Source organism: Pseudophryne corroboree, chromosome 1, assembly GCF_028390025.1.
Source record: "Pseudophryne corroboree isolate aPseCor3 chromosome 1, aPseCor3.hap2, whole genome shotgun sequence".
Lineage (NCBI taxonomy): Eukaryota > Metazoa > Chordata > Amphibia > Anura > Myobatrachidae > Pseudophryne > Pseudophryne corroboree.
Genome location: NC_086444.1, coordinates 632,764,253 through 632,790,420, shown reverse-complemented (window position 1 = coordinate 632,790,420; position 26,168 = coordinate 632,764,253). Strand labels below are relative to the sequence as shown.

General features: G+C 46.9%; 1 long non-coding RNA gene across 3 annotated transcripts in view; it reads left to right on the top strand.

The window, feature by feature from the left end:
- LOC134929253 (uncharacterized) overlaps positions 1 to 26,168 on the top strand; it is a 246,227-nt gene that overhangs the window by 56,399 nt on the left and 163,660 nt on the right. For all 3 annotated transcript variants that reach the window (XR_010178506.1, XR_010178447.1, XR_010178473.1), the window contains exons 3-4: positions 8,064 to 8,132; positions 8,215 to 8,427. This is a non-coding gene — a long non-coding RNA (uncharacterized LOC134929253). The remainder of the gene's footprint in view (positions 1 to 8,063; positions 8,133 to 8,214; positions 8,428 to 26,168) is intronic.

Genomic DNA, 26,168 nt, shown 5'->3' with positions numbered 1-26,168 from the left:
TTTTTACACATTACGGCAGACAGCGTCCCCTTTTTACACATTACGGCAGACAGTCCTCCTTTCTGCTGCGGGGTACACTGGGCTCCACAAGGAATGGACAATGGGGTGTAGAGTAGGACCTTGATCCGATGCACCAACAGGCTCAAAGCTTTGACTGTTCCCAGAATGCAAAGCGCCGCATCCTATATCACCCCGCCTCCCTGCACAGGATCTCAGTTTTGTAGTTGGTGCTGCAGTAGCAGGCACTTAACAGAGGGGCTGCTCCAGGCAGCCCTAAGAAGAGCTTTTTTTCTGAGGAAAAAAGTGAAGACTTCAAGGGCAGTAGCAGTGTTACATGTCAGTGGACATTCACGGCTGCAGCTTCGGCTCTCCCCAGCGGCGCTGTACACTCCCGAGCCCTGGTTGACGGGTAACTACAGCAGGAGGCTCCGGTTTTCTTCTTGTCAGGCACACACGACGGGGGCTCTCCGGAATCGCGTGGCCGCGCTTCGGGAGGTGGTAAGTGGGTCCCGCTTGCAGGACCCGGTCTTTATTGCGATCCGGCACGGTCAGTGGGAGGTGGGCCGCGCGCGCTGGCGGTGGACACTGTGTCAGTACAGGTGATCCCACTAGATCACCAGGGCATGGGACAGGTCTGGTTTTCTCTATAAACCGTTTTATTAGAGCCCGCAGTACCCGGAGGTTTTGCCAGCAGAGGGATAGAGCTTGGACCTGAAGCCCCTCCCCCAGCCCCAGGGCGCCATTTTCTGCAAATGTTCCCGCCCTGGAGCTGCATATCTGTCTCTCCCTCACTCCCTGGCAGTGTATGCGGCACCATTATCCCTCAGCTCACTGTTCCTGGGAATGCTTGGGCAAATCCTCCTATGTAAAGCCGCCTGGTTGTCAGTGCTGTGACTTTACAAGACACTTAAGTATTCTACCTGCCTTTTTTAGTCAGTGTTAGTTAAGAAAGAGTGCACTTAGTCAGGGTTTCCTAGTACAATTACCCTGTGATATAAATCCAGTTCTTACTGTGTACTGTTATATCTATTGTTATATAGCTGTGTAAGCTAGTCCAGTGCAGTATTATTGTTAGTAATAACCTCTGCAATGTACAGACTGTGACTATTTGTGTGTGCATTTGATAGCTGAGTGGTGTCCATTTTGTGTCTTTCACTCAACCTGCTATTCCTATATTCTATAACCTGAGGGGGCTTGGTGCGTCAGGTTTTATCTAATATAGGATTTTCACAAAGATATACTGTATTACGTATTTTTCTCTGTGATTTAGTCACCATATCTCTCCTTTATCTCTGCTGGTGCTGACTACACTGCGCAGGGGTTTGGGCTAGAGGTATTGTGCTGCTGACAAATTGTACTGTGTTACCTGATACTGCAAGTTATATCATGTCTGCTTCTGAGGGTAACGGTTCTGGGGCTGAACACACTGCCGGTGTTGCTGAAGCCGCAGATACCTATGAGGAGAATATAGCAGCTTTGGGCTCTGGTTCTGGGGGCTCCTTGCCCCCCAGTGGGACGGTGGCAACGGGGGCAAATAATGACCCGCCTCTGGGCCGCTTTTTACACGCTTCTGCATACGCTAGTTCATAAACTAACACCCCCTATGGGACCCCCAATGCCGGTGCAACCGTTTGTGGTCCCTGCAGCTAACCCGCCGTGGGCGGACGATTTATCTGCTCAAATAAAGAAGTTGAACCAGTCCCTGACTACTAAAAAGTCTGACCGTCGCTCGCCTACTTCCAATGGGTCCTCTAAGCGAGCGCTTGTCTCCTCCCAATCCACTGCTGTCACTGACACCTCGTCGGATGAAGACGGCACTTACACTGACCCCACAGGTTCTGACTCAGATACGGCTGATGGGGAGTGTAGTTCACATGTGGATGTTCCTGATCTTTTGGAGGCTATTAAGTTAATTTTACAGATTACGGATGATCCCGAGCCATCCGTTCATCCTTAGAAACCAGATAGGTTCAAGTGTCAGAAGGTGATTAAACAAGTTTTACCTCACTCTGACCACCTAATTGATATACGTCAGAAACCCTGGGAAAACCCGGGTACGAAGTTTGTGCCTCAAAAGAAGATGCTAGCTCGCTATCCCCTCGCGCCGGAGCTGTCTAAGAATTGGGAAACTCCTCCTCCAGTGGACACACATGTGGCTAGGATGGTGGTTTCCTCAGCTCTACCGGTCACCACCGTCACGGCTCTAAAAGATCCTACAGATAAACGTGTGGAGGGTTGTCTGAAAGCGATTTACACCCTCACAGGTGCTGCACAAAGGCCCACTATTGCAGCTACTTAGGCTGCAGAGGCCATTTAAGCATGGGCCTTGGAGTTAGATGCTGAAATCTCCTCTGACCATGCTAGACAATGCTTGTCTTATATTGTCACAGCTTCTCGTTATATTAAAGAGGCGGCTTCTGATACCGGTATCCTGGCAGCCAAGGCCTCTACTACGTCAGTCCTGGCTCGCCGGATATTGTGGCTGAGATCCTGGTCTGTGGATCTGGACTCTAGAAAAACCCTGGAGGTACTCCCTTTTAAGGGAGATATTCTGTTTGGGGAGGATTTAAATAAGATTGTGGCTGACTTGGCTACTGCCAAAACTGCCTGTCTGCCAAGTACTGCTCCTTCTGTGTCAAAGGCTACAGGTATTTCCTTTCGCCCCTTTCGTCCTTCAGGTAAAGCAAAAGGTCAGGCGTACAACAAGCAGGCCTGCACTTCCAAACTTGGTAAGCCTAAGCCCAAAAGAGCCTGGGCAGCCCGTCAGCCAGTTTCCAAGACAGATAAGCCTGCCGCATGACGGGGCGGGCCTCCCTCTGGGGGATTTCAGGGTGGGGGGCCGGCTTCTAGGGTATACCCAGGAATGGTTGAAGACCACTTCAGATGCCTGGGTACGGGAAGTCGTCACTCGAGGTTACGCCATAGCCTTCAAAAACCGTCCCCCTCATTGATTTTGCCAGACAGATGTCCCGTTGGACAAGACAAAGGCAAACACTCTACATTCGGTGGTACAGACCCTCCTGGATACAGGAGTCGTAGTACAGGTGCCTCTTGCACAGAGGGGCCGGGGGTACTATTCTCCGCTGTTTCTAGTCCCGAAACCGAATGGGTCCTCCCGGCCCATTCTCAACCTCAAGGCATTGAACAGGTTTGTGAAGGTTTCCAAGTTCCGGATGAAAACCCTTCGTTCTATAGTTCTGCCTTGGAACCTGGGGACTTCATGGTCTCCCTGGATATACAGGATGCTTACCTGCATATTCCTATAGCAGTGTCTCATCAGCAATACCTGAGATTTGCGATTGGCAACTGCCATTACCAGTTTCAGGAGTTACCTTTTGGTTTAACAAAGGCTCCGCGAGTCTTTACAAAAGTCATGGCGGTGATGACGGTGGTACTCCGCCGTCAAGGGGTCAGGATACTGCCGTATTTGGACGACTTGTTAATCCTGGCAAATTCCCCAGAACTTCTCCTGCTTCATCTAGATGTGACGGTCCGGTTTCTACAAGCCCACGGGTGGCTCATCAACTGGAAGAAGTCATCCCTGATCCCTGCTCAGAGCATGGTGCATCTGGGAGCACTATTGGACACTCACAACCAGCAGTTGTTCCTGTCTCAGGAGAAAGTCCTGAAACTTCAGGACAGGATTCGTTGCTTCCTATCTCGTCCGCAAGTGTTGATACATTCGGCTATGCAGGTGCTGGGCCTCATGGTGTCAGCATTCGACATGGTGGAGTATGCTCAATTTCACTCTCGCCTCTCCAGAGGCTGATTCTAGCCAAATGGGATGGCCTGCCTCACCGCATCAGGTCTCAAATGATCTCATTGACTCTGGAGGTCCATCTGTCGCTGCTCTGGTGGCTCCGAGACAACAACTGTGCAGGGGCCGTCCGTTCTGTAAATCCGACTGGGTCCTGTTGACGACAGATGCCAGTCTAAGAGGTTGGGGCGCGGTGCTGGAGCAACACTCCCTTCAGGGGCGGTGGACCAAGTAGGAGTCCCTACTCTCGATCAATATTCTGGAGTTGCGGGCGGTCTTCAATGCCTTGAACCTAGCCCGGCATTTAATTCAGAACCCTCCTGTTCAAGTACAGTCGGACAACGCCACCACAGTGGCTTACATAAATCATCAAGGCGACACTCAAAGCCGCCTAGCAATGAAGGAAGTCTCACGGATTCTACAGTGGGCAGAACGCCATCTACCGGCCATATCGGCAATATTCATTCCGGGAGTCCTGAATTGGGAAGCAGACTTTCTCAGTCGTCAGGACGTGCATGCCGGCGAGTGGGGCCTCCATCCAGAAGTGTTTTAACTCCTAGTGGAAAGGTGGGGCCTTCCAGACGTAGATCTGATGGCGTCTCGACACAATCACAAGGTTCCGGTCTTCGGAGCAAGGACAAGGGATCCTCAAGCAGCATTCGTGGATGCGCTGGCTGTACCATGGAGGTTTCGGCTGCCATACGTGTTCCCTCCGGTGTCACTCCTGCCCAGGGTAATTCGGAAGTTCAAGCAAGAAAAAGGAATTCTGCTTCTCATAGCTCCAGCGTGACCCAGACGGCACTGGTTCTCAGACCTGCAAGGCCTATCGTCAGAGCGTCCAATTCTACTTCCACAACGCCCAGACCTCCTCGTTCAGGGCCCCTGTGTCTACCAGGACCTAGCCCGGCTGTCTTTGACGGCGTGGCTCTTGAAGCTTCCGTCTTACGGGCTAAAGGGTTTTCTGAGGCGGTCATTCAAACTATGTTGCGGGCCCGGAAACTGGCTTTGGCTCGGATTTACTATAGGGTCTGGCATTCTTACTTTGTTTGGTGCACATCTAATGATTATGACGCTTCCAAGTTTAGTATAGCCAAGTTGTTGCTTCTTTTCTACAGCAGGGCCTGGACTTAGGCCTGCGTCTGGCCTCCCTCAAGGTTCAAATATCTGCCTTGTCGGTGTGGTTTCAGAGAAAAATTGCGACCTTACCTGATGTGCATACCTTTACTCAGGGCGTGTTGCGTATCCAACCTCCCTATGTCCCGCCTGTGGCTCCTTGGGACTTGGTGGTTTTGGAGGCGTTACAAGAGTCTCCGTTTGAACCTCTTGGTTCAGCTGACCTTAAGTGGCTTTCCCTAAAGGTGGTGTTTCTGCTAGCTATTGCTTCAGCTAGAAGAGTGTCGGATTTGGGTGCCTTGTCCTGTAGTTCCCCATATCTGATATTTCACCATGACTGGGCGGTTCTTAGGACTCGTCCCGGCTATCTACCAAAGGTGGTTTCTTCGTTCCACCTTAATCAGGAGATTGTAGTTCCGGCACTTGTTTCTCCTGATCTGTGTCCCAAAGAGCGGTCTTTGGATGTGGTACGGGTTCTCCGTATCTATGTGAAAAGAACTGCTCCTATTAGGAAATCTGATTCTTTTTGTTGTGTTTGAGTTTCACAAACGGGGCTGGCCTGCTCACAAGCAAACTCTGTCCAGATGGATTAGAATGGTAATTGCGCATGCTTATGTGAAGGCTGGTCTCTCTGCTCCTGATCACATTAAGGCCCATTCTGCTCGGTCTGTTGGACCTTCTTGGGCGGCCCAACGTGGTGCGACCCTTGAACAATTGTGCAAGGCGACTACGTAGTCCTCTGTGAACATGTTCATAAGGTTCTATGCCTTCGATACTGCCGCTTCCCAGGATGCTTCCTTTGGACGCTGGGTTCTTGTGCCCACTACAGTGCGTCCCCTCCCATAAGGAACTGCTTTAGGACATTCGGAGCCCAGTGTACCCCGCAGCAGAAAACGAGTTTTATGGTAAGAACTTACCTTTGTTAAAACTCTTTATGCGAGGTACACTGGGCTTCACAAGGCGCCCACCCTGACGCACTTAGCTTCTTTGGGTTGGTATGGCATTAGCCGCTGACAAGTCTCCTGTCGTGAGAATGCGGTTTTGTGGCTACTAACCGTTGTTGTCTCTTTTCCTGCTACTGCATTGGACTGGTTAACTAAAAACTGAGATCCTGTGCAGGGAGGCGGGTGATATAGGACATAGGAGGCGGCGCTATGCATTCTGGGAACAGTCAAAGCTTTGAGCCTGTTGGTGCCTCGGATCAAGATCCTACTCTACACCCCATTGTCCATTCCTTGTGGAGCCCAGTGTACCTCGCAGAAAGAGTTTTAACAAAGGTAAGTTCTTACCATAAAACCTTATTTTTTTACACATTACGGCAGACAATGGGGTATATTTACTAAGATTCGTAATGTTCAGAATTAGTTTGAAGTTGAAACACGACTGACATCGGTAGTGTGAATTTGCAACTTTTTTTTTTACGACTCATTTACTAAGCGTTCGTAATTTGTGTTTTCGTATTTTCCAATGTCGATGTCATTCGTAATATATTTTATGTGATCGCGGACGACTCTTGTTTTTGCAGCCGTATTTTGTTGGCTTTTTTACGAATTCGTATCTTTAATTTCCACGGCAGTGTTTTTGACCCTTCCCGGCCGCGTTATTTTCTTACTTTCGTTTTCGTCACTCGTCCGTAATTGGTTGTGTTTGTCATGGAGGAGTGTCTGTGCTCATTAGTATAAAAACGCCCCCAACCAGCCGCACCTCGTCGGTTTAGCTAGTAGAGAGGTGAGAGGAAGTTGGTGTTTTGGAGTTGTTGATTTGTTGGTCGGTTTTGGAGGTTTCTTGCGATTATTGAGTGCTGTATTGGGTGTGTAAGTAGTCTTGTGGTAATTGTGGTGTAGTCTCTTTAAAGTTTGTGTAATTTTTACTGTTTGTGCATTTTACTTTCAGTCTATTGTCAGTGTGTGTGTGTGTGTGTGTGTGTGTGTGTGTGTGTGTGTGTGTGTGTGTGTGTGTGTGTGGTTGGTGTGCAGTGGTAGTGGAGGAGTGTGTTTTGTGTTTTTTTTTATTAGTGTTATTTGTTGTTTGTCATTATTATGTCCCAGTCAGAGGTGAGTGAGAGGGAGGAGGTGAGTGAGAGGGAGGAGGTGAGTGAGGTGGAGGAGGTGAGTGAGAGGGAGGAGGTTAGTGAGGTGGAGGAGGGTGAGGTTGCTGCTGTGGCCTCGAGTGATAGTGACAGTGATGGTGGTGTTGCTCTGCAGCCACGCACCACTACCAAGACGGGCAGAAATGTTAAATTTAGCTTTGCGGAAAATATGGCTTTGGTGCATGAGTTGATGCGCCATCATCGCCAGCTGTTTGGGCGTGATGCGGCCAAGGTGCCTTCGCGCAGGAAAACTGTTCTGTGGGGGAAGGTAGTAGCGGCAGTAAACAGTGAGGGTGTGGTAAAGAGGACCGAGGACACATGTCGGAAGAGATTCTACGACTTCAAGCGCCGTGTCAAGGCCAAGATGGCAAAGGAGGCTTAGTCAGCCAGGCAAACAGGGGGTGGCCACCCCTTTATAGCGTCTTATCGGGAGTGGGAGGGACCTGTGCGGACCCTTATTCCGCATGAAGTTGTTGGTGCGACTAATGTGCGGGATTCGGATCTTCCTAGGCCTGATGGTGAGGTTTTTTTTACCAATCTGTTATATCTGCATATGTGTTTATGTCTAATTCGTTTTTTTTTAAATGATATCGTATTGTTAATATATTTTTATGTTCTAAATTGATTATCTATTTGTGTTTGTTTTTAAAATATTTTGTGTTTGTATAGTGAGGTGTTAGGTAGTAATGGGTTTTTTTTTTTTGTTTAATGTCTGCTGTATTTTACTTGTCTTTGTGGCCAATATGTTAGTGTAGATGGCTAAGTATTGTATGTTTTCTTTTTATTTAATTTTCTAATTTTTCGGATTTTAAAATTTAATTTTCAAATTTACTCATTAATGTAATAATTTAAAATATATGGTAATACATGGGTGTATATTCAGCTGTTGGCCATGGAAAATTAGACTACTTGGCTATGTTTTTGTCTTTGGAAATGGAACCTCATTAGCCTGTTTACAAAAATGAAGCAACCCATTGTTTCAAAATTTATTGTTAGAAACTGTACCCATAATGGTAATCATATGTCTTCATCTCTAAATGTTGCTGCTGACAAAAGTACACACTGTAATTAAAGGTCATAAACACCAATGTATCATTTTTACAGTACGAAAGCAAGCCACCACTTCCAGAACACAAGCAACACTGTCCAGAGCTGTGGATGCTGGCGATACAGGTAGCGCAAAAATGACACCTGTTAATGCCACATAAAACACCACAAAAATTCAAAATAATCTAATGTTTGTATTAATCCATAGGAACTTCAACATCGCATCACAGTCCACAAAGACATCCTTCACAGGGGTCTGGCAGCCACACGAGCAGGCCTAATAAGAGACGTCATCCTGATGTCGCACCAACACCAGCATTAAGCACACCCCCACATCGTATTTCAACTGTGTTGCCTCAGCCACCAGAACACATTTTGGAGAGTACTCAATCACCGGGACCACATTCCCCTCAGCTGTCTGGTGAGTAAACACAAAACACAAATTACACATCAGCCAAAAAATTAAATAATCCTAGTACTTATCCACAGCAGCAAGCACATGGCTTGCAAATTGTTAAAAACAAAAAACCACTAAAAAAGTTTGGCAAATTTAGAGTGTTCTCTTGCGCCTTACAGTAGTATTGTGTTGTCATTATTTATTTAAATGGTAAAATATTGAGCTTCAGGTAGATTCACACCTTTTCACAATGGTGATAGAATTCATATTGTCATTTACTGTATGATATTTTAATGCAAGTACAATATGGCAGGTGACAAATCACTTTTTTCATGGTGTAAACTTTGTACCTCTGTGTGTTTGTTTCGTAAGTGTGGTATTTGTTAGAGATGAGCGGGTTCGGTTTCTTTGAATCCGAACCCGCACGAACTTCACTTTTTTTTTCACGGGTCCGAGCGACTCGGATCTTCCCGCCTTGCTCGGTTAACCCGAGCGCGCCCGAACGTCATCATGACGCTGTCGGATTCTCGCGAGACTCGGATTCTATATAAGGAGCCGCGCGTCGCCGCCATTTTCACACGTGCATTGAGATTGATAGGGAGAGGACGTGGCTGGCGTCCTCTCCATTAGAATAGATTAGAAGAGAGAGAGAGAGAGAGAGATTGTGCAGACAGAGTTTACCACAGTGACCAGTGCAGTTGTTGTTAAGTTAACTTTTATTTAATATATCCGTTCTCTGCTATATCCGTTCTCTGCCTGAAAAAAACGATACACAGCAGTCACACAGTGTGACTCAGTCTGTGTGCACTCAGCTCAGCCCAGTGTGCTGCACATCAATGTATAAAAGCTTATAATAATTGTGGGGGAGACTGGGGAGCACTGCAGGTTGTTATAGCAGGAGCCAGGAGTACATAATATTATATTAATTTAAAATTAAACAGTGCACACTTTTGCTGCAGGAGTGCCACTGCCAGTGTGACTAGTGGTGACCAGTGCCTGACCACCAGTATAGTAGTATATTGTTGTATACTATCTCTTTATCAACCAGTCTATATTAGCAGCAGACACAGTACAGTGCGGTAGTTCACGGCTGTGGCTACCTCTGTGTCGGCAGTCGGCACTCGGCAGGCAGTCCGTCCATCCATAATTGTATAATTATATACCACCTAACCGTGGTATTTTTTTTTCTTTCTTTATACCGTCGTCATAGTCATACTAGTTGTTACGAGTATACTACTATCTCTTTATCAACCAGTGTACAGTGCGGTAGTTCACGGCTGTGGCTACCTCTGTGTCGGCAGTCGGCAGGCAGTCCGTCCATCCATAATTGTATTATTATAATATATACCACCTAACCGTGGTTTTTTTTTCATTCTTTATACCGTCATAGTGTCATACTAGTTGTTACGAGTATACTACTATCTCTTTATCAACCAGTGTACAGTGCGGTAGTTCACGGCTGTGGCTACCTCTGTGTCGGCAGTCGGCAGGCAGTCCGTCCATCCATAATTGTATTATAATATATACCACCTAACCGTGGTTTTTTTTTCATTCTTTATACCGTCATAGTGTCCTACTAGTTGTTACGAGTATACTACTATCTCTTTATCAACCAGTGTACAGTGCGGTAGTTCACGGCTGTGGCTACCTCTGTGTCGGCACTCGGCAGGCAGTCCGTCCATCCATAATTGTATTATAATATATACCACCTAACCGTGGTTTTTTTTTCATTCTTTATACCGTCATAGTGTCATACTAGTTGTTACGAGTATACTACTATCTCTTTATCAACCAGTGTACAGTGCGGTAGTTCACGGCTGTGGCTACCTCTGTGTCGGCAGTCGGCAGGCAGTCCGTCCATCCATAATTGTATTATAATATATACCACCTAACCGTGGTTTTTTTTTCATTCTTTATACCGTCATAGTGTCATACTAGTTGTTACGAGTATACTACTATCTCTTTATCAACCAGTGTACAGTGCGGTAGTTCACGGCTGTGGCTACCTCTGTGTCGGCAGTCGGCAGGCAGTCCGTCCATCCATAATTGTATTATAATATATACCACCTAACCGTGGTTTTTTTTTCATTCTTTATACCGTCATAGTCAGTCATACTAGTTGTTACGAGTATACTACTATCTCTTTATCAACCAGTGTACAGTGCGGTAGTTCACGGCTGTGGCTACCTCTGTGTCGGAACTCGGCAGGCAGTCCGTCCATCCATAATTGTATTACAATATATACCACCTAACCGTGGTTTTTTTTTCATTCTTTATACCGTCATAGTCAGTCATACTAGTTGTTACGAGTATACTACTATCTCTTTATCAACCAGTGTACAGTGCGGTAGTTCACGGCTGTGGCTACCTCTGTGTCGGCACTCGGCAGGCAGTCCGTCCATCCATAATTGTATTACAATATATACCACCTAACCGTGGTTTTTTTATACCACCTAACCGTGGCAGTCCGTCCATAATTGTATACTAGTATCCAATCCATCCATCTCCATTGTTTACCTGAGGTGCCTTTTAGTTCTGCCTATAAAATATGGAGAACAAAAAAGTTGAGGTTCCAAAATTAGGGAAAGATCAAGATCCACTTCCACCTCGTGCTGAAGCTGCTGCCACTAGTCATGGCCGAGACGATGAAATGCCAGCAACGTCGTCTGCCAAGGCCGATGCCCAATGTCATAGTACAGAGCATGTCAAATCCAAAACACCAAATATCAGAAAAAAAAGGACTCCAAAACCTAAAATAAAATTGTCGGAGGAGAAGCGTAAACTTGCCAATATGCCATTTACCACACGGAGTGGCAAGGAACGGCTGAGGCCCTGGCCTATGTTCATGGCTAGTGGTTCAGCTTCACATGAGGATGGAAGCACTCAGCCTCTCGCTAGAAAACTGAAAAGACTCAAGCTGGCAAAAGCACCGCAAAGAACTGTGCGTTCTTTGAAATCCCAAATCCACAAGGAGAGTCCAATTGTGTCGGTTGCGATGCCTGACCTTCCCAACACTGGACGTGAAGAGCATGCGCCTTCCACTATTTGCATGCCCCCTGCAAGTGCTGGAAGGAGCACCCGCAGTCCAGTTCCTGATAGTCAGATTGAAGATGTCAGTGTTGAAGTACACCAGGATGAGGAGGATATGGGTGTTGCTGGCGCTGGGGAGGAAATTGACCAGAAGGATTCTGATGGTGAGGTGGTTTGTTTAAGTCAGGCACCCGGGGAGACACCTGTTGTCCGTGGGAGGAATATGGCCGTTGACATGCCTGGTGAAAATACCAAAAAAATCAGCTCTTCGGTGTGGAGGTATTTCACCAGAAATGCGGACAACAGGTGTCAAGCCGTGTGTTCCCTTTGTCAAGCTGTAATAAGTAGGGGTAAGGACGTTAACCACCTCGGAACATCCTCCCTTATACGTCACCTGCAGCGCATTCATAATAAGTCAGTGACAAGTTCAAAAACTTTGGGTGACAGCGGAAGCAGTCCACTGACCAGTAAATCCCTTCCTCTTGTAACCAAGCTCACGCAAACCACCCCACCAACTCCCTCAGTGTCAATTTCCTCCTTCCCCAGGAATGCCAATAGTCCTGCAGGCCATGTCACTGGCAAGTCTGACGAGTCCTCTCCTGCCTGGGATTCCTCCGATGCATCCTTGCGTGTAACGCCTACTGCTGCTGGCGCTGCTGTTGTTGCCGCTGGGAGTCGATGGTCATCCCAGAGGGGAAGTCGTAAGCCCACTTGTACTACTTCCAGTAAGCAATTGACTGTTCAACAGTCCTTTGCGAGGAAGATGAAATATCACAGCAGTCATCCTACTGCAAAGCGGATAACTGAGTCCTTGACAACTATGTTGGTGTTAGACGTGCGTCCGGTATCCGCCGTTAGTTCACAGGGAACTAGACAATTTATTGAGGCAGTGTGCCCCCGTTACCAAATACCATCTAGGTTCCACTTCTCTAGGCAGGCGATACCGAGAATGTACACGGACGTCAGAAAAAGACTCACCAGTGTCCTAAAAAATGCAGTTGTACCCAATGTCCACTTAACCACGGACATGTGGACAAGTGGAGCAGGGCAGGGTCAGGACTATATGACTGTGACAGCCCACTGGGTAGATGTATGGACTCCCGCCGCAAGAACAGCAGCGGCGGCACCAGTAGCAGCATCTCGCAAACGCCAACTCTTTCCTAGGCAGGCTACGCTTTGTATCACCGCTTTCCAGAATACGCACACAGCTGAAAACCTCTTACGGCAACTGAGGAAGATCATCGCGGAATGGCTTACCCCAATTGGACTCTCCTGTGGATTTGTGGCATCGGACAACGCCAGCAATATTGTGTGTGCATTAAATATGGGCAAATTCCAGCACGTCCCATGTTTTGCACATACCTTGAATTTGGTGGTGCAGAATTTTTTAAAAAACGACAGGGGCATGCAAGAGATGCTGTCGGTGGCCAGAAAAATTGCGGGACACTTTCGGCGTACAGGCACCACGTACAGAAGACTGGAGCACCACCAAAAACTACTGAACCTGCCCTGCCATCATCTGAAGCAAGAAGTGGTAACGAGGTGGAATTCAACCCTCTATATGCTTCAGAGGTTGGAGGAGCAGCAAAAGGCCATTCAAGCCTATACAATTGAGCACGATATAGGAGATGGAATGCACCTGTCTCAAGTGCAGTGGAGAATGATTTCAACGTTGTGCAAGGTTCTGATGCCCTTTGAACTTGCCACACGTGAAGTCAGTTCAGACACTGCCAGCCTGAGTCAGGTCATTCCCCTCATCAGGCTTTTGCAGAAGAAGCTGGAGGCATTGAAGAAGGAGCTAACACGGAGCGATTCCGCTAGGCATGTGGGACTTGTGGATGCAGCCCTTAATTCGCTTAACAAGGATTCACGGGTGGTCAATCTGTTGAAATCAGAGCACTACATTTTGGCCACCGTGCTCGATCCTAGATTTAAAGCCTACCTTGGATCTCTCTTTCCGGCAGACACAGGTCTGCTGGGGTTGAAAGACCTGCTGGTGACAAAATTGTCAAGTCAAGCGGAACGCGACCTGTCAACATCTCCTCCTTCACATTCTCCCGCAACTGGGGGTGCGAGGAAAAGGCTCAGAATTCCGAGCCCACCCGCTGGCGGTGATGCAGGGCAGTCTGGAGCGACTGCTGATGCTGACATCTGGTCCGGACTGAAGGACCTGACAACGATTACGGACATGTCGTCTACTGTCACTGCATATGATTCTCTCAACATTGATAGAATGGTGGAGGATTATATGAGTGACCGCATCCAAGTAGGCACGTCACACAGTCCGTACTTATACTGGCAGGAAAAAGAGGCAATTTGGAGGCCCTTGCACAAACTGGCTTTATTCTACCTAAGTTGCCCTCCCACAAGTGTGTACTCCGAAAGAGTGTTTAGTGCCGCCGCTCACCTTGTCAGCAATCGGCGTACGAGGTTACATCCAGAAAATGTGGAGAAGATGATGTTCATTAAAATGAATTATAATCAATTCCTCCGCGGAGACATTGACCAGCAGCAATTGCCTCCACAAAGTACACAGGGAGCTGAGATGGTGGATTCCAGTGGGGACGAATTGATAATCTGTGAGGAGGGGGATGTACACGGTGATATATCGGAGGGTGAAGATGAGGTGGACATCTTGCCTCTGTAGAGCCAGTTTGTGCAAGGAGAGATTAATTGCTTCTTTTTTGGGGGGGGTCCAAACCAACCCGTCATATCAGTCACAGTCGTGTGGCAGACCCTGTCACTGAAATGATGGGTTGGTTAAAGTGTGCATGTCCTGTTTTGTTTATACAACATAAGGGTGGGTGGGAGGGCCCAAGGATAATTCCATCTTGCACCTCTTTTTTCTTTTCTTTTTCTTTGCATCATGTGCTGATTGGGGAGGGTTTTTTGGAAGGGACATCCTGCGTGACACTGCAGTGCCACTCCTAGATGGGCCCGGTGTTTGTGTCGGCCACTAGGGTCGCTAATCTTACTCACACAGCTACCTCATTGCGCCTCTTTTTTTCTTTGCGTCATGTGCTGTTTGGGGAGGGTTTTTTGGAAGGGACATCCTGCGTGACACTGCAGTGCCACTCCTAGATGTGCCCGGTGTTTGTGTCGGCCACTAGGGTCGCTAATCTTACTCACACAGTCAGCTACCTCATTGCGCCTCTTTTTTTCTTTGCGTCATGTGCTGTTTGGGGAGGGTTTTTTGGAAGGGCCATCCTGCGTGACACTGCAGTGCCACTCCTAGATGGGCCCGGTGTTTGTGTCGGCCACTAGGGTCGCTAATCTTACTCACACAGCTACCTCATTGCGCCTCTTTTTTTCTTTGCGTCATGTGCTGTTTGGGGAGGGTTTTTTTGGAAGGGACATCCTGCGTGACACTGCAGTGCCACTCCTAGATGGGCCCGGTGTTTGTGTCGGCCACTAGGGTCGCTTATCTTACTCACACAGCGACCTCGGTGCAAATTTTAGGACTAAAAATAATATTGTGAGGTGTGAGGTATTCAGAATAGACTGAAAATGAGTGTAAATTATGGTTTTTGAGGTTAATAATACTTTGGGATCAAAATGACCCCCAAATTCTATGATTTAAGCTGTTTTTTAGTGTTTTTGGAAAAAAACACCCGAATCCAAAACACACCCGAATCCGACAAAAATAATTCGGTGAGGTTTTGCCAAAACGCGTTCGAACCCAAAACACGGCCGCGGAACCGAACCCAAAACCAAAACACAAAACCCGAAAAATTTCAGGCGCTCATCTCTAGTATTTGTCAAACGTGTCCACTTTTGTTTTGATGTCATTTTTTTCATCATAAAAACCAACATAATTGGCCTTTTTGATTGTGTATACGAGTCTTGGTGAACATCCTAATTTGCTTTAGAAACAATTTGCTTTGTCAAACAAGTCTAGAACGTTAAACTAAATATGAAAACCAGCATAATTTTCGAATACACTCAAATGTTGTCCCCTTAAACCCCATACAGAACCAGACATCATGCCCCCGGAAGCCCAGCAGGAATCTGATTCTGAACAGGAAACATACACCCTCCATCTGCAAGCAATAGACGTTAACCAACCAAGCACGCCTCAGGAAAGTACCCCACCACCTCAAATGTCACCACACCCACAATTGAGCCAAACAAACCCTCCGCGACAACCTGAACCATCATTTTGGGTAACATGGAACCAACAACAGGCACAGAATATTGATTGCCTACGCACACACACCCAATACCTAGCCTGTCTGCCCCATCATCTCCCGAGACTGTGTAGAAACACAAGCAGGCTCAATGTCCAGCTATGCAGAGTCGCAAACAGTATGGAGCAGATGAGAGCAGATAACAGACAACTTATTGTTACCTTTCAGCGCATAATGAATGAGCAACACCGCCATCAACAGGCCCTCATTCAGTTAATTCAAAGTAATCAAATTATATCAGAAACCATGTCTCGCATCATAGACAACAACACAACAGCCACAACACAACTTACGGCAACCCTGGCTAACCTCAGTCAAAATTAGTGATGTGCACCGGAAATTTTTCGGGTTTTGTGTTTTGGTTTTGGATTCGGTTCCGCGGCCGTGTTTTGGATTCGGACGCATTTTGGCAAAACCTCCCTGAAAATTTTTTGTCGGATTCGGGTGTGTTTTGCATTCGGGTGTTTCTTACAAAAAACCCTCAAAAACAGCTTAAATCATAGAATTTGGGGGTCATTTTGATCCAATAGTATTATTAACCTCAATAACCATAATTTCCACTCATTTTCAGTCTATTCTGAATACCTCACACCTCACAATATTATTTTTTGTCCTAAAATTTGCACCGAGGTCGCTGGATGGCTAAGTTAAGCGACACAAGTGGCTGACACAAACACCTGGCCCATCTAGGAGCGGCACTGCAGTGTCAGACAGGATGGCACTTCAAAAAAATAGTCCCCAAACAGCACATGATGCAAAGAAATAAAGAGGCGCACCAAGGTCGCTGTGTGACTAAGCTAAGCGACACAAGTAGCCGACACAAACACCTGGCCCATCTAGGAGTGGCACTGCGGTGTCAGGCAGGATGGCACTTCAAAAAAATTGTCCCCAAACAGCACATGATGCAAAGAAAAATGAAAGAGAAAAGAGGTGCAAGATGGAATTGTCCTTGGGCCCTCCCACCCACCCTTATGTTGTATAAACAGGACATGCACACTTTAACAAACCCATCATTTCAGCGACAGGGTCTGCCACACGACTGTGACTGAAATGACTGGTTGGTTTGGGTCCCCACCAAAAAAGAAGCAATCAATCTCTCCTTGCACAAACTGGCTCTACAGAGGCAAGATGTCCACCTCATCATCATCCTCCGATTCCTCACCCCTTTCACTGTGTACATCCCCCTCCTCACAGATTATTAATTCGTCCCCACTGGAATCCACCATCTCAGGTCCCTGTGTACTTTCTGGAGGCAATTGCTGGTGAATGTCTCCACGGAGGAATTGATTATAATTCATTTTGATGAACATCATCTTCTCCACATTTTCTGGAAGTAACCTCGTACGCCGATTGCTGACAAGGTGAGCGGCTGCACTAAACACTCTTTCGGAGTACACACTGGAGGGAGGGCAACTTAGGTAGAATAAAGCCAGTTTGTGCAAGGGCCTCCAAATTGCCTCTTTTTCCTGCCAGTATACGTACGGACTGTCTGACGTGCCTACTTGGATGCGGTCACTCATATAATCCTCCACCATTCTTTCAATGGTGAAAGAATCATATGCAGTGACAGTAGACGACATGTCAGTAATCGTTGGCAGGTCCTTCAGTCCGGACCAGATGTCAGCACTCGCTCCAGACTGCCCTGCATCACCGCCAGCGGGTGGGCTCGGAATTCTTAGCCTTTTCCTCGCACCTCCAGTTGCGGGAGAATGTGAAGGAGGAGCTGTTGACGGGTCACGTTCCGCTTGACTTGACAATTTTCTCACCAGCGGGTCTTTGAACCTCTGCAGACTTGTGTCTGCCGGAAAGAGAGATACAACGTAGGTTTTAAATCTAGGATCGAGCACGGTGGCCAAAATGTAGTGCTCTGATTTCAACAGATTGACCTCCCGTGAATCCTGGTTAAGCGAATTAAGGGCTCCATCCACAAGTCCCACATGCCTAGCGGAATCGCTCTGTCTTAGCTCCGCCTTCAATGTCTCCAGCTTCTTCTGCAAAAGCCTGATGAGGGGAATGACCTGACTCAGGCTGGCAGTGTCTGAACTGACTTCACGTGTGGCAAATTCAAAGGGTTGCAGAACCTTGCACAACGTTGAAATCATTCTCCACTGCGCTTGAGTCAGGTGCATTCCCCCTCCTTTGCCTATATTGTGGGCATATGTATAGGCTTGAATGGCCTTTTGCTGCTACTCCATCCTTTGAAGCATATAGAGGGTTGAATTCTACCTCGTTACCACCTCTTGCTTCAGATGATGGCAGAGCAGGTTCAGGACTGTTTGCTGGTGCTCCAGTCTTCGGCACGCGGTGGCTGAATGCCGAAAGTGGCCCGCAATTCTTCGGGCCACCGACAGCATCTCTTGCACGCCCCTGTCGTTTTTTAAATAATTCTGCACCACCAAATTCAATGTATGTGCAAAACATGGGACGTGCTGGAATTTGCCCAGATGTAATGCACGCACAATATTGCTGGCATTGTCCGATGTCACAAATCCCCAGGAGAGTCCAATTGGGGTAAGCCATTCTGCGATGATGTTCCTCAGTTTCCGTAAGAAGTTGTCAGCTGTGTGCCTCTTATGGAAAGCGGTGATACAAAGCGTAGCCTGCCTAGGAACGAGCTGGCGTTTGCGAGATGCTGCTACTGGTGCCGCCGCTGCTGTTCTTGCTGCGGGAGGCAATACATTTACCCAGTGGGCTGTCACAGTCATATAGTCATGAGTCTGCTCTGCTTCACTTGTCCACATGTCCGTGGTTAAGTGGACATTGGGTACAACTGCATTTTTTAGGACACTGGTGACTCTTTTTCTGAGGTCTGTGTACATTTTCGGTATCTCCTGCCTAGAGAAATGGAACCTAGATGGTATTTGGTACCGGGGACACAGTACCTCAATCAAGTCTCTAGTTGCCTGTGAATTAACGGTGGATACCGGAACCACGTTTCTCACCACCCAGGCAGCGCCAGCAGCAGTAGGCGTTACACTCAAGGATGAATCGGAGGAATCCCAGGCAGGAGAGGACTCGTCAGACTTGCCAGTGACATGGCCTGCAGGACTATTGGCTTTCCTGTGTAAGGTGGAAATTGACACTGAGGGAGTTGGTGGTGTGGTTTGCAGGAGCTTGGTTACAAGAGGACGGGATTTAGTGGTCAGTGGACTGCTTCCGCTGTCATCCAAAGTTTTTGAACCTGTCACTGACTTCTGATGAATGCGGACCAGGTGACGTATAAGGGAGAATGTTCCTAGGTGGTTAACGTCCTTATCCCTACTTATTACAGCTTGACAAAGGCAACACACGGCTTGACACCTGTTGTCCGCATTTGTGTTGAAATAATTCCACACCGTAGAGGTGATTTTTTTTTTGTATTTTGACCAGGCATGTCAATGGCCATATTTGTCCCATGGACAACAGGTGTCTCCCCGGGTGTCTGACTTAAACAAACCACCTCACCATCAGAATCCTCCTTGTCAATTTCCTCCCCAGCGCCAGCAACACCCATATCCTCATCCTGGTGTACTTCAACAGTGAGATCTTCAATTTGACTATCAGGAACTGGACTGCGGGTGCTCCTTCCAGCACTTGCAGGGGGCATGCAAATGGTGGAAGGCGCAAGCTCTTCCCGTCCAGTGTTGGGAAGGTCAGGCATCGCAACCGACACAATTGGACTCTCCTTGGGGATTTGTGATTTAGAAGAACGCACAGTTCTTTGCTGTGCTTTTGCAAGCTTAAGTCTTTTCATTTTTCTAGCGAGAGGATGAGTGCTTCCATCCTCATGTGAATCTGAACCACTAGCCATGAACATAGGCCAGGGCCTCAGCCGTTCCTTGCCACTCCATGTCGTAAATGGCATATTGGCAAGTTTACGCTTCTCATCAGACGCTTTAAATTTTGATTTTTGGGTCATTTTACTGAACTTTTGTTTTTTGGATTTTACATGCTCTCTACTATGACATTGGGCATCGGCCTTGGCAGACGACGTTGATGGCATTTCATCGTCTCGGCCATGACTAGTGGCAGCAGCTTCAGCACGAGGTGGAAGTGGATCTTGATCTTTCCCTATTTTAACCTCCACATTTTTGTTCTCCATTTTTTAATGTGTGGAATTATATGCCAGTATCAATAGCAATGGCCTACTACTATATATACTGCGCACAACTGAAATGCACCACAGGTATGGATGGATAGTATACTTGACGACACAGAGGTAGGTAGAGCAGTGGCCTTCCGTACCGTACTGCTATATATACTGGTGGTCACTGTCAGCAAAACTCTGCACTGTACTCCTCCTATATAATACTGATGGTCCCCAGTCCCCACAATAAAGCAGTGTGAGCACAGATATATGCAGCACACTGAGCACAGATATGGAGTGTTTTTCAGGCAGACAACTTATACTGGAGGTCACTGGTCAGCAAAACTCTGCACTGTACTCCTCCTATATAATATACTGGTGGTCCCCAGTCCCCACAATAAAGCAGTGTGAGCACAGATATATGCAGCACACTGAGCACAGATATGGAGTGCTTTTCAGGCAGACAAAGTATACTGGTGGTCACTGTCAGCAAAACTCTGCACTGTACTCCTCCTATATAATATACTGGTGGTCCCCAGTCCCCACAATAAAGCAGTGTGAGCACAGATATATGCAGCACACTGAGCACAGATATGGAGTGTTTTTCAGGCAGACAACGTATACTGGTGGTCACTGTCAGCAAAACTCTGCACTGTACTCCTCCTATATAATACAGCTGCTCCCCAGTCCCCACAATTAAGCAGTGTGAGCACAGATATATGCAGCACACTGAGCACAGATATGGAGTGTTTTTCAGGCAGACAACGTATACTGGTGGTCACTATCAGCAAAACTCTGCACTGTACTACACCTATATAATATACTGGTGGTCCCCAGTCCCCACAATAAAGCAGTGTGAGCACAGATATATGCAGCACACTGAGCACAGATATGGAGTGTTTTTCAGGCAGACAACGTATACTGGTGGTCACTGTCAGCAAAACTCTGCACTGTACTCCTCCTATATAATACAGCTGCTCCCCAGTCCCTACAATTAAGCAGTGTGAGCACAGATATATGCAGCACACTGAGCACAGATATGGAGTGTTTTTCAGGCAGACAACGTATACTGGTGGTCACTGTCAGCAAAACTCTGCACTGTACTCCTCCTATATAATATACTGGTGGTCCCCAGTCCCCACAATAAAGCAGTGTGAGCACAGATATATGCAGCACACTGAGCACAGATATGGAGTGTTTTTCAGGCAGACAACGTATACTGGTGGTCACTGTCAGCAAAACTCTGCACTGTACTCCTCCTATATAATACAGCTGCTCCCCAGTCCCCACAATAAAGGAATAAGCACAAATATTTTTGCATCAAGATTAATAAATGGAGAGGACGCCAGCCACGTCCTCTCCCTAACATTTCCAATGCATGAGTGAAAATGGCGGCGACGAGCGGCTGCTTATATAGAATCCGAATCTCGCGAGAATCCGACAGCGGGATGATGACGTTCGGCGCGCGCTCGGATTAACCGAGCCATACGGGAGAATCCGAGTATGCCTCAGACCCCTGTAAAATGGGTGACGTTCGGGGGGGTTCGGTTTCCGAGGAACCGAACCCGCTCATCACTGGTCAAAATATTAATTTTTGGCACAACACCAACATGGTTCCAGCTCAGGGACCAACACACCTACACAGACCCCAATTTCATCACCAGTTCGAAGTTCAAGCCGAACCCGCTCCACTGTCCAAACCAAACCCACGTCAGCCACCAAAGAACAGGCTAAGAAATAGGCCACCCTGCAGCTGGAGACACATTGTTGACAATACTAGGTCTACACAATAGCAGTTATTTGTAATGAAAACACATGTTGTACAGTAATAAATGTGAAAACTGATTGATGTGCAATGTGTTATGTGAAAAAAACTGTCAGTGTAAGAGGAAAATTCTTAGAGTTTACACTCACATGTGTTGGGAATATTCTAGCATCATTACTAACATGAATGTTTACCACATCACATCCATAATTATGTGTAAACAATTTTGTAAGGTTGGTTTTAGTCAATGTATGTTTGGCTAATTGGCACACATTACTCAATGTCCATTATGTTGTGATAATGAGGTAACATATTTCAAACACAGCTTTAGAAGAAAGTCGACACACAACAAACACAAACTATATGCTAAACAATAATGGTTGTTAGTGCATACTAAATTATTATGTAGTATTGTGGCAAACATTACCTTTGAATGTGAAAAATAAACTTTTAACATTATAAACACATAATTACTAACCAAAAACGCTATACAAATAGCTAAGTAACTGATACCCAACAGTTAGACATAAACACATATCAAGCAAATAAACAACACTCAGCTGACTAGCTCAAGAGGGAGCAAGAGCCACATTACTACAGAAAATACATTGGTGTGCCTTAATTGTTCATATACAAAGCACACAGGCAAATTTACTTACCGCTAAAATGTGTAAAAATCAGGTCTTGCCTTACCTGCCTCCCTATATCTGTACTCACAGTGTCGCCAGATGTTTCTAACTCCTCTGCTTGCTGACTGTTTTCTTCATCATCATCATCATCATCATCATCATCATGTGGCAGATGTTGCTGCAAACACATGTTATGAAGAAAACAGCAGCAGAACACAATCCTAGTCACCTTTAAGGGACTATACAACAAAAGCCCGGCAGACACCGAAACCTTGATTTCAGTACACCAAAACATCATTCTATCACATTCCGCGTAGACTTATGTGCATGATTGTAATTGTGTTCAGCAGGGGAATCAGGGGCGGACAATGGAGTCAGAAGCCAAGAGTAGCAGCCATAACCCCCATCACCTGAAAAACAGAGATTAGCAGCATTGTAAAATATTGATGCACAAACACAGTGCTAACATAATGTGCAGGTTGAGGTAAGCACAAAATTAAACACAAATACTTGGTACATACCCAGCAGCCAGCCATCCGGCATTTCTCCAGCCTCAAATTTATCAAAGAGGGGTGACTGACTGAGGATGAAGGAGTCATGGCAGCCACCAGGGTAACCTGCAACAACACTCATAATTTTGAGATTTGCATCACAAACCACCTGGACATTAGTTGATTGCCCAAAATGTCTATTTATATAAATATATTGCCTGCCCCTAGGTGGTCTCAGCTCAACGTGTGTGCAATTTATGGCACCCAGCACATTTGGCATGCCAGCAAGCTCATAGAAAGCTACCTTGACTGCATGCCACTGAGACTCCTGGGTAGGGAAGCAGATAGAGGCATCTATGTGGGGTTCAAATGCATCCAAAACCTGAGTGTACAGTCAAAAATATAAGGTGAGTGTCTTAAGCACTTTGTTCAAATATACTGTTATAAATTCACATTACACAATACAGAAATGGGGCATAGAGGAGTATGTATTGTTTGCCTCACCTGATTTAAATATTTAGAAAAGGTGGGCTGTGAGATTCCTATTACATCGCCTGTAACAGCCTGAAAGCTGGCAGTAGCCATAAAGTGCAACACAGCCAGGACTTTGTGCAGGCCTGAGACAGAGCGAGAGCGTGCTGTCTCAGGGTCTAGGTCCAGTTTGACTAGGTCATATAGACGGAAAATGTTGGTCCTATTTAGCCTGAACATCTGTATGACCTGGTCATCGGCCAATGCGTTTAAGTTCAAACACCCCCTAAAAAACCGAGGCCTGCGCAGCCTCCGCGGCACCTGTACATCCTGCTGACCATGTTCAGTTTCCTGGCCCTGGTTTCTTGTAGCCTCATGGAGCAGTCTCAGGAATCCCACAGCAAAACCAAATTCACTGCTACACACGGCAGCAGCCATTTCAGAGTGACTGATTTGCCAAATGTGCTGGCCCACCTTTTAAAGGGCCAAAAATGCAGGTGTGATTAATGATGAAGTCGGAATACATTAGAGATGTGCACCGGAAATTTTTCGGGTTTTGTGTTTTGGTTTTGGGTTCGGTTCCGTGGCCGTGTTTTGGGTTCGAACGCGTTTTGGCAAAACCTCGCCGAATTTTTTTTGTCGGATTCGGGTGTGTTTTGCATTCGGGTGTTTTTTTCAAAAAACCCTAAAAAACTGCTTAAATCATAGAATTTGGGGGTCATTTTGATCCCAAAGTATTATTAACCTCATTAACCATAATTTCCCCTCATTTTCAGTCTATTCTGAACACCTCACACCTCACAATATTATTTTTAGTCCTAAAATTTGCACCGAGGTCGCTGGATGACTAAGCTCAGCGACCCAAGAGGCCGACACAAACACCTGGCCCATCTAGGAGTGGCACTGCAGTGTCACGCAGGATGGCCCTTCCAAAAAACACTCCCCAAACAGCACATGACGCAAAGAAAAAAAGAGGCGCAATGAGGTAGCTGTGTGACTAAGCTCAGCGACCCAAGTGGCCGACACAAACACCTGGCCCATCTAGGAGTGGCACTGCAGTGTCACGCAGGATGGCCCTTCCAAAAAACACTCCCCAAACAGCACATGACGCAAAGAAAAAAAGAGGCGCAATGAGGTAGCTGTGTGAGTAAGCTAAGCGACCCTAGTGGCCGACACAAACACCTGGCCCATCTAGGAGTGGCACTGCAGTGTCAGGCCGGATGGCCCTTCCAAAAAATACTCCCCAAACAGCACATGACGCAAAGAAGAAAAAAAAGAGGCGCAATGAGGTAGCTGTGTGACTAAGATAAGTGACCCTAGTGGCCGACACAAACACCTGGCCCATCTAGGAGTGGCACTGCAGTGTCACGCAGGATGGCCCTTCCAAAAAACACTCCCCAAACAGCACATGACGCAAAGAAGAAAAAAAAGAGGCGCAATGAGGTAGCTGTGTGACTAAGATAAGCGACCCTAGTGGCCGACACAAACACCTGGCCCATCTAGGAGTGGCACTGCAGTGTCACGCAGGATGGCCCTTCCAAAAAACACTCCCCAAACAGCACATGACGCAAAGAAAAATGAAAGAAAAAAGAGGTGCAAGATGGAATTGTCCTTGGGCCCTCCCACCCACCCTTATGTTGTATAAACAGGACATGCACACTTTAACCAACCCATCATTTCAGTGACAGGGTCTGCCACACGACTGTGACTGAAATGACGGGTTGGTTTGGACCCCCACCAAAAAAGAAGCAATTAATCTCTCCTTGCACAAACTGGCTCTACAGAGGCAAGATGTCCACCTCATCATCATCCTCCAATTCATCACCGTGTACATCCCCCTCCTCACAGATTATCAATTCGTCCCCACTGGAATCCACCATCACAGCTCCCTGTGTACTTTGTGGAGGCAATTGCTGCTGGTGAATGTCTCCATGGAGGAATTGATTATAATTCATTTTAATGAACATCATCTTCTCCACATTTTCTGGAAGTAACCTCGTACGCCGATTGCTGACAAGGTGAGCGGCGGCACTAAACACTCTTTCGGAGTACACACTTGTGGGAGGGCAACTTATGTAGAATAAAGCCAGTTTGTGCAAGGGCCTCCAAATTGCCTCTTTTTCCTGCCAGTATACGTACGGACTGTCTGACGTGCCTACTTGGATGCGGTCACTCATATAATCCTCCATCATTCTTTCAATGGTGAGAGAATCATATGCAGTGACAGTAGACGACATGTCCGTAATCGTTGTCAGGTCCTTCAGTCCGGACCAGATGTCAGCATCAGCAGTCGCTCCAGACTGCCCTGCATCACCGCCAGCGGGTGGGCTCGGAATTCTGAGCCTTTTCCTCGCACCCCCAGTTGCGGGAGAATGTGAAGGAGGAGATGTTGACAGGTCGCGTTCCGCTTTACTTGACAATTTTGTCACCAGCAGTTCTTTGAACCCCTGCAGACTTGTGTCTGCCGGAAAGAGAGATACAACGTAGGTTTTAAATCTAGGATCGAGCACGGTGGCCAAAATGTAGTGCTCTGATTTCAACAGATTGACCACCCGTGAATCCTTGTTAAGCGAATTAAGGGCTCCATCCACAAGTCCCACATGCCTAGCGGAATCGCTCAGTGTTAGCTCCTCCTTCAATGTCTCCAGCTTCTTCTGCAAAAGCCTGATGAGGGGAATGACCTGACTCAGGCTGGCAGTGTCTGAACTGACTTCACGTGTGGCAAGTTCAAAAGGTTGCAGAACCTTGCACAACGTTGAAATCATTCTCCACTGCGCTTGAGACAGGTGCATTCCACCTCCTATATCGTGCTCAGTTGTATAGGCTTGAATGGCCTTTTGCTGCTCCTCCAACCTCTGAAGCATATAGAGGGTTGAATTCCACCTCGTTACCACTTCTTGCTTCAGATGATGGCAGGGCAGGTTCAGGCGTTTTTGGTGTTGCTCCAGTCTTCTGTACGTGGTGCCTGTACGCCGAAAGTGTCCCGCAATTCTTCTGGCCACCAACAGCATCTCTTGCACGCCCCTCTCGTTTTTTAAATAATTCTGCACCACCAAATTCAAGGTATGTGCAAAACATGGGACATGCTGGAATTTGCCCATATTTAATGCACACACAATATTGCTG